This window comes from Drosophila mojavensis, unplaced genomic scaffold (genome assembly GCF_018153725.1).
Source record: "Drosophila mojavensis isolate 15081-1352.22 unplaced genomic scaffold, ASM1815372v1 contig_79, whole genome shotgun sequence".
Classification (NCBI taxonomy): Eukaryota; Metazoa; Arthropoda; class Insecta; order Diptera; family Drosophilidae; genus Drosophila; species Drosophila mojavensis.
The window spans coordinates 1915-8983 of NW_025318904.1; the positions used below are offsets into that span (position 1 = coordinate 1915).

The window sequence follows — 7069 nt, forward strand, 5'->3', positions numbered from 1 at the left end:
CCGTTTTGCAGGTAAGTGTATATTTTAAATTTTTGCTAGTTTTTATATTGTTATTAATTAGATGATTTTTTTAATTTTTCTCATTGCAGGTAAGCTTATTAACATCTCTAGGGCAGATAGAAGCGTCGTCAATCATCCTCGTCGAGTTTTTGGCCGTTTTGCAGGTAAGTGTATATTTTAAATTTTTGCTAGCTTTAATATTGTTATTAATTAGATGATTTTTTTAATTTTTTCTCATTGCAGGAAAGTTTATTAACATCTCTAGGGGCAGATAGGAACGTCATTGGTCATCCTCGTCGAGTTTTTGGCCGTTTTGCAGGTAAGTGTATATTTTAAATTTTTGCTAGTTTTTATATTGTTATTAATTAGATGATTTTTTTAATTTTTTTCATTGCAGGTAAGCTTATTAACATCTCTAGGGGCAGATAGAAGCGTCGTCAATCATCCTCGTCGAATTTTTGGCCGTTTTGCAGGTAAGTGAATATTTTAAATTTTTGCTAGTTTTAATATTGTTATTAATTAGATGATTTTTTTAATTTTTTTTCATTGCAGGTAAGCTTACTAACATCTCTAGGGGCAGATAGAAGCGTCGTCAATCATCCTCGTCGAATTTTTGGCCTTTTTGCAGGTAAGCGTATATTTTAAAATTTTGCTAGTTTTAATATTGTTATTAATTAGATGATTTTTTTAATTTTTCTCATTGCAGGTAAGCTTATTGGCATCACAAATGTTGATGTAAGCTACCTAGTACATTGCTACGCTCGTTGGCGTAGTTTTACTAGTAGTTGTGGAGCTGGTACGCCAGTTTGATGACGTCATCGCTGAGACCGCCTCGCACTCGTCGCTGAGGTCCATCAGCTCTCGGAGGTCAACCTCTTCGCGCCTTGGAGTCCTCTGCTGCATTGGCTCACCTGCATCCATGACTTGTTTTTGTTTGTTTGACTTCAATAAAGTAATAACTATAGTCATAATTTGTTCAATTTGTTTCTCCAGCCTCTCGAACATGGCCTTGTTTTGTTCAAGTAGCTCTTCAAGGCTACTTGACTTGGCTTGCTCGTCCTTTAGCTTCTGTTGTAGCCTAGCCAAGTGCCTTGCTGCTGGATTACGTCCATTGGATACGGTTGTTGTTGTTGGGCGTTTCTCTTTGTGGTTTATTGAGTATCGCTGTGTGTTAGTGGTGCGGTTGGTGGGCTTTGTGATTGGTGTTTGGGGTTGCTGTTGTTGGTGGTGTCGTCGCGTCTGTCTTTGTCGTTGTAGTTGTAGTTGTAGTATTGTTGTTGTTGTTGCTGGTTTTGCTGTTGGTGTTGCGGCAGTGGCTTTGTTGTTTTATACGATCCATGCACCACGCTGCTGTATGTCAGCTTGCGCTTTATGCCTGGATTTATTGGCGTCTCTTTTGTGCGTTGCTGTTTTTGTCGCAATTGATGTTGCTGCTGTTGTAGCTTTGGTTGCTGCTGTTGTTGCTGTTGTTGGTGTTGCTGTTGTTGTTGTTGTTGTTGTTGTTGTTGCTGTTGCTGCAGCTCGTTTGTCGGTAAGTACCTTACAGCTAGTAGCCTATTTCGAGCCTCTTTGTATTTAGGGCAGCCTTTATAGCAGCATACATGTGCACCTCCACAGTTGAAGCACTTTGCGGGTGCATCTCGTGCTTTGGTGCACTCAGTGGATGCATGAGAGCCGGCACATTTCATGCATCTGTATGGGCGTCGACAGTAGTTCTTAGTGTGCCCGAACGCCTGGCATCGATGGCACTGGGCCGGATCGATGGCCTTCGCCTGCCTCTCAACTAGCACCTGTTGATTGCTGATCGTATCGAGTTCACATATCTTGAGATGGCTGCCATCGGGCATTGGCTGCAGCTCAACCTCAAAGACGTTTAGTGGCATGCCGGTGAACCGATGCCTCATGGCACGTATGAAACGTACCACGAAGCCCAGCTCTGACAGCTTGACCCTCAGCCAGTCACAGGGTGTCGAGTGGTGTAGTTTTTGATTACCACTCGTTATCCTTTCTGATGGTGTGACTGGTGGGTGTACATCTGTACGTTCTCAGCAGTCAGGAAATCTACAATGGCTCTGTGTGTGGCCATATCATCGCTGTAGATAGTGACGCCAGCACAACAACAATACAACTGACTGACATAGTGACGAAATGACTGAGTGACTGAGCCACTGAACAACAATACAACTGACTGACATAGTGACGAAATGAGAGAGTGACGGAGCCACTGAACAACAGGATGACTGACTGACAGAGCGACGAAATGACAGAGTGACGGAGCCACTGAACAACAGGATGACTGACTGACAGAGCGACGAAATGACAGAGGAACTGAGCCACTGAACAACAGGACGTCTGACTGACATAGTGACTAAATGACAGAGTGACTGAGCCACTGAACAACAGGACGACTGACTGACAGAGCGACGAAATGAGAGAGTGACGGAGCCACTGAACAACAGGATGACTGACTGACAGAGCGACGAAATGACAGAGTGACTGAGCCACTGAACAACAGGACGACTGACTGACAGAGCGACGAAATGAGAGAGTGACGGAGCCACTGAACAACAGGATGACTGACTGACAGAGCGACGAAATGACAGAGTGACTGAGCCACTGAACAACAGGACGACTGACTGACAGAGCGACGAAATGACAGAGTGACGGAGCCACTGAACAACAGGACGACTGACTGACAGAGCGACGAAATGACAGAGGAACTGAGCCACTGAACAACAGGACGTCTGACTGACATAGTGACTAAATGACAGAGTGACTGAGCCACTGAACAACAGGACGACTGACTGACAGAGCGACGAAATGAGAGAGTGACGGAGCCACTGAACAACAGGATGACTGACTGACAGAGCGACGAAATGACCGAGTGACAGAGTGACAGAATCACTGAACAACAGGACGACTGACTGACAGAGCGACGAAATGACAGAGGGACTGAGCCACTGAAGAACAGGACGTCTGACTGACATAGTGACTAAATGAGAGAGTGACAGAGCCACTGAACAACAATACAACTGACTGACATAGTGACGAAATGAGAGAGTGACAGAGCCACTGAACAACAGGACGACTGACTGACAGAGCGACGAAATGACAGAGTGACGGAGCCACTGAACAACAGGATGACTGACTGACAGAGCGACGAAATGACAGAGTGACAGATTGACAGAGTGACAGAGTCACTGAACAACAGGACGACTGACTGACAGAGCGACGAAATGACAGAGGGACTGAGCCACTGAACAACAGGACGTCTGACTGACATAGTGACTAAAGGACAGAGTGACTGAGCCACTGAAAAACAATAAAACTGACTAAAAGAGCGACGAAATGACAGAGTGACAGAGCCACCGAAAAACAATAAAACTGACTAAAAGAGCGACGAAATGACAGAGAAACAGAGCCACTAAACAACAGGACGACTGACTGACAGAAACACAAAATGACTGAGTGACAGAGCCACTAAGCAACAATACAACTGACTGACAGAGCCACTGAACAACAGTACAACTGACTGACAGAGCGACAAAATGACAGAGTGACAGAGCCACTAAACAACAGGATGACTGACTGACAGAGCGACGAAATGACAGAGTGACAGAGCCACTGAAAAACAATAAAACTGACTCAAAGAGCGACGAAATGACAGAGTGACAGAACCACTAAACAACAGGATGACTGACTGACAGAGCGACGTAATGACAGAGTGACAGAGCCACTGTACAACAGGACGACTGACTGACAGTGCGACAAAATGACAGAGTCACTGAACAACAGTACAACTGACTGACAGAGCTATGAAATGACAGAGCCACTGAACAACAGGACGACTGAATGACAGAGCGACGAAATGACAGAGTGACTGAGCAACTGAATCATTTGTCAGTTATATTTCAGTAAAACTAAGCTAGAAAGCAGCAGCAGAGAGTCTTCCCAGTGGTCAACTAAAGCTCAAATGCAACGGGCTCCAAATTTGAGTGCGATCTTTAATTTGAGTCTCAGTCGCCCTATATAAAGGGCAGCAGCTGCAGCATTTCTTCAGTCGTCCAGCCACGGTGGGGATCAGCAGATCATGGAGTCCAGTGAAGTGAAGTGAAGTGTATAACGGATCGACTGACCGACAGAAGTGATTGAGCAACAGATCGACAAAACGACAGTGCCACTGAAGAACAGTACAACTGATTGACAGAGCGACAACATGACAGAGCGACGAAATGACAGAGTGACAGAGTGACAGAGTGACAGAGTCACTGAACAACAGTACAACTGACTGACAGAGCGTCGAAATGACAGAGTGACAGAGCCACTGAACAACAAGATGACTGACTGACAGAGCGACGAAATGGCAGAGTGACTGAGCCACTGAATCATTAGTCAGAAGCTAGAAAGCAGCAGCAGAGAGTATTCCCAGTGGTCAACTCAAGCTCAAATTTTTTTAATTTTTTTCATTGCAGGTAAGCTTACTAACATCTCTAGGGGCAGATAGAAGCGTCGTCAATCATCCTCATCGAATTTTTGGCCGTTTTGCAGGTAAGTGTATATTTTAAATTTTTGCTAGTTTTAATATTGTTATTAATTAGATGATTTTTTTTAATTTTTTTCATTGCAGGTAAGCTTACTATCAACATCTCTAGGGGCAGATAGGAACGTCATTGGTCATCCTCGTCGAGTTTTTGGCCGTTTTGCAGGTAAGTGTATATTTTAAATTTTTGCTAGTTTTTATATTGTTATTAATTAGATGATTTTTTTAATTTTTTTCATTGCAGGTAAGCTTACTAACATCTCTAGGGGCAGATAGAAGCGTCGTCAATCATCCTCATCGAATTTTTGGCCGTTTTGCAGGTAAGTGAATATTTTAAATTTTTGCTAGTTTTAATATTGTTATTAATTAGATGATTTTTTTTAATTTTTTTCATTGCAGGTAAGCTTACTAACATCTCTAGGGGCAGATAGAAGCGTCGTCAATCATCCTCGTCGAATTTTTGGCCTTTTTGCAGGTAAGCGTATATTTTAAAATTTTGCTAGTTTTAATATTGTTATTAATTAGATGATTTTTTTAATTTTTCTCATTGCAGGTAAGCTTATTGGCATCACAAATGTTGATGTAAGCTACCTAGTACATTGCTACGCTCGTTGGCGTAGTTTTACTAGTAGTTGTGGAGCTGGTACGCCAGTTTGATGACGTCATCGCTGAGACCGCCTCGCACTCGTCGCTGAGGTCCATCAGCTCTCGGAGGTCAACCTCTTCGCGCCTTGGAGTCCTCTGCTGCATTGGCTCACCTGCATCCATGACTTGTTTTTGTTTGTTTGACTTTAATAAAGTAATAACTATAGTCATAATTTGTTCAATTTGTTTCTCCAGCCTCTCGAACATGGCCTTGTTTTTATATTGTTATTAATTAGATGATATTTTTAATTTTTCTCATTGCAGGTAAGCTTATTAACATCTCTAGGGGCAGATAGAAGCGTCGTCAATCATCTTCGTCGAATTTTTGGCCGTTTTGCAGGTAAGTGTATATTTTAAAATGTTGCTAGTTTTTATATTGTTATTAATTAGATGACATTTTTTAATTTTTCTCATTGCAGGTAAGCTTCTTAACACTCTAGGGGCAGATAGAAGCGTCGTCAATCATCCTCGTCGAATTTTATGCCGTTTTGCAGGTAAGTGTATATTTTAAATTTTTGCTAGCTCTAATATTGTTATTAATTAGATGATTTTTTTAATTTTTCTCATTGCAGGAAAGTTTATTAACATCTCTAGGGGCAGATAGGAACGTCATTGGTCATCCTCGTCGAGTTTTTGGCCGTTTTGCAGGTAAGTGTATAGTTTTAATTTTTGCTAGTTTTTATATTGTTATTAATTAGATGCTATTTTTAATTTTTCTCATTGCAGGTAAGCTTATTAACATCTCTAGGGCAGATAGAAGCGTCGTCAATCATCCTCGTCGAGTTTTTGGCCGTTTTGCAGGTAAGTGTATATTTTAAATTTTTGCTAGTTTTAATATTGTCATTAATTAGATGATTTTTTTAATTTTTCTCATTGCAGGTAAGTTTATCAACATCTCTAGGGGCAGATAGGAACGTCATTGGTCATCCTCGTCGAGTTTTTGGCCGTTTTGCAGGTAAGTGTATATTTTAAATTTTTGCTAGTTTTTTATATTGTTATTAATTAGATGATTTTTTTAATTTTTTTCATTGCAGGTAAGCTTACTAACATCTCTAGGGGCAGATAGAAGCGTCGTCAATCATCCTCATCGAATTTTTGGCCGTTTTGCAGGTAAGTGAATATTTTAAATTTTTGCTAGTTTTAATATTGTTATTAATTAGATGATTTTTTTAATTTTTTTCATTGCAGGTAAGCTTACTAACATCTCTAGGGGCAGATAGAAGCGTCGTCAATCATCCTCGTCGAATTTTTGGCCTTTTTGCAGGTAAGCGTATATTTTAAAATTTTGCTAGTTTTAATATTGTTATTAATTAGATGATTTTTTTAATTTTTCTCATTGCAGGTAAGCTTATTGGCATCACAAATGTTGATGTAAGCTACCTAGTACATTGCTACGCTCGTTGGCGTAGTTTTACTAGTAGTTGTGGAGCTGGTACGCCAGTTTGATGACGTCATCGCTGAGACCGCCTCGCACTCGTCGCTGAGGTCCATCAGCTCTCGGAGGTCAACCTCTTCGCGCCTTGGAGTCCTCTGCTGCATTGGCTCACCTGCATCCATGACTTGTTTTTGTTTGTTTGACTTCAATAAAGTAATAACTATAGTCATAATTTGTTCAATTTGTTTCTCCAGCCTCTCGAACATGGCCTTGTTTTGTTCAAGTAGCTCTTCAAGGCTACTTGACTTGGCTTGCTCGTCCTTTAGCTTCTGTTGTAGCCTAGCCAAGTGCCTTGCTGCTGGATTACGTCCATTGGATACGGTTGTTGTTGTTGGGCGTTTCTCTTTGTGGTTTATTGAGTATCGCTGTGTGTTAGTGGTGCGGTTGGTGGGCTTTGTGATTGGTGTTTGGGGTTGCTGTTGTTGGTGGTGTCGTCGCGTCTGTCTTTG

The 7069-nt window shown here is 41.7% G+C and overlaps 2 long non-coding RNA genes across 2 annotated transcripts; both read left to right on the forward strand.

Moving 5' to 3' along the window:
* The first annotated feature begins 585 nt into the window (after positions 1-585).
* Positions 586-971, forward strand: LOC122757640. The gene is made up of 2 exons (XR_006357737.1): positions 586-628; positions 707-971. It is a non-coding gene; the product is annotated as an uncharacterized LOC122757640 (long non-coding RNA).
* Positions 972-6406: 5435 nt separating this feature from the next.
* On the forward strand, positions 6407-6792 carry LOC122757639. Its single transcript, XR_006357736.1, has 2 exons — positions 6407-6449; positions 6528-6792. It is a non-coding gene; the product is annotated as an uncharacterized LOC122757639 (long non-coding RNA).
* Positions 6793-7069: the final 277 nt, after the last annotated feature.